Consider the following 2,243-nt stretch of genomic DNA (forward strand, 5'->3'; position numbering starts at 1 on the left):
GCACAGGGGCAGGAGGGGCAGGCTTAGCTCGCTTCTCCTTAGGTGATCCACTTCAGGAGGGGCCCCTCTTCCGTGGGCCTCTCGTCTGCGCTTGGCTCCGGCAACTCCATTCTGCTAATCCTCTGGTGGTTTTCTGGGTTATTTAGGCAGGTGTAGGTGGAATCTAAGTGATCAGCAGGATGCGCGGTGAGCCCAGCGTCCTCCTACGCCGCCATCTTCCAAGACCTACCGATGTATAATGATTATCGAATTGATTTTGAAACTCCACAGGATGAGAAGATTGATATAAGAGGAGAAATATTGTCAACAAATATAATTATTAAACTTTGTGTTCTAAAATGGAGTCATAAAAGAACATAGCTGCATAATGTTAGATTCACAAATGGGAAGGAGAGTCAGAGACAAATAAAAAGGAAAGGCAAAATTAAGTTTGTACATGATTTCTTATTTTCCTTGTTTCCATTTACAGAACCCCTGTTAGTGGCAAATTGTCTTCAATTTAGAAATTAAATTGGGCCTTTGACTCATTGCATCCGAGAGAGTGAGATGGGTCACCAGCAGCTCTACTGGAGCCATCCCAGGAAATCTGGCCCTGGTTCTTGAGACGTCTGCTCAAAATGGTGCCTTCTGATCCATAAATATGGCCTCGATATGTGCCACCAGTGTTTTCATCAGTGCGAGAAAGATAGAGGTTCTATTAAGTTGGATGAAGTGAACCTCCTTGAGTGGATCATCCAAGAGGCCTACCTTAATTGCAGATATTCAAGACACATACCTTCATGCTAACTCACTGTACATAAAAAAAGTATACTTCAATTATGAGTGTTTTAATGTGTAAAAAAATAAAGTTACAAATTAAAATTAAACTGGGATATTCAGAGAATTCAAAATGTTTGACTTTTTTTTTGAGAGAGAGAGAAAGAGAGCAGTGGAAGGACAGGGAGAGAGAGAGGATGGCAAGCAGGCTCCATACTAAGCACAGAGTCCAACTCTGGGATCAATCCCACCACCATGAGATCACAACCTGAGCAGAAATCAAGAGTCGGACACTCAACCAACTGATCCACCAGGAGCCCTGACATATTTTTTGTTTTGTTTTGTTTTGTTTTTTTAAGTATCACAAGTTAGGGGCACCTAGGTGGCTCAGTCAGTCAAGCGTCAGGCTTCCGCTCAGGTCATGATTGGCTCAGGTCATGATCTAGCAGTTCGTGGGTTTGAGCCCCATGGCAGGCTCTGTGCCAACAGCTCAGAGCCTGGAGCCTGCTTTGGATTCTGTGTCTTCCTCTCTCTCTACCCCTCCCCTTCTCACACTCAGTCTTATCTCTCTCTCTCAAAAATAAACATTATTTTTTTTAATGTATCACAAGTTAATATTAAGTATTACATTACAAATCATTATCTTTTTTTTTTAATTTTTTTTAACGTTTATTTATTTTTAAGACAGAGAGAGACAGAGCATGAACGGGGGAGGGGCAGAGAGAGAGGGAGGCACAGAATCGGAAGCAGGCTCCAGGCTCTGAGCCATCAGCCCAGAGCCTGACGCGGGGCTCGAACTCACGGACCGTGAGATCATGATCTGAGCTGAAGTCGGACGCTTAACCGACTGAGCCACCCAGTCGCCCCCATTATCTTTATTCTTTAATGTTTATTTATTTTGAGAGAGAGCTAGAACAAGCACAAGTGGGGGAGAGGCAGAGAGAGAAAGAGAGAGGGAGACTCCCAAGCAAGCTTAGTGCTGTCAGCACAGAGTCTGACTTGGGGCTTGAAACCAACAACTGAGATCATGACCTGAATCAAAACCGAGTGGGATGATTAACCAACTGAGCCACCCAAGTGCCCCTACCTTAATTTTTTCTTAGACAAAAATATATTGAATGCCAACAGGCTGATCCAAGTTTTCTTTTGTGGAAGAAAGGAAACCGTAACATAACAAATTTTAAAAATTAACACTAAAAACATTTTAAAAATACCAAAAAAACATAAAAAATAAAATTCTATTAATTACTTAATACACCTCTACAATACTTTCTCCTACTTTATATCTGATATTCTTTTTTTTTTTTAATATTTATTTACTTATTTTAGGGAGAAAGCGAGCATAAGCAGGGGAAGGGCAGAGAGAGAGACAGAAAATCCGAAGCAAGCTCCAGGCTCTGAGCTGTCATCACAGAGCCCCCTGTGGGGCTGGAACCCACGAATTATGACATCATGACCAGAGCCAAAGTCAGATGCTCAATTGACTG

General features: G+C 42.3%; 1 pseudogene; it reads left to right on the plus strand.

Moving 5' to 3' along the window:
* Positions 1 to 546: 546 nt before the first annotated feature.
* Positions 547 to 786, plus strand: LOC123596369 (annotated as a pseudogene).
* Positions 787 to 2,243: the final 1,457 nt, after the last annotated feature.

Source organism: Leopardus geoffroyi, chromosome B1 (assembly GCF_018350155.1).
Source record: "Leopardus geoffroyi isolate Oge1 chromosome B1, O.geoffroyi_Oge1_pat1.0, whole genome shotgun sequence".
In the NCBI taxonomy this organism is placed as follows: domain Eukaryota; kingdom Metazoa; phylum Chordata; class Mammalia; order Carnivora; family Felidae; genus Leopardus; species Leopardus geoffroyi.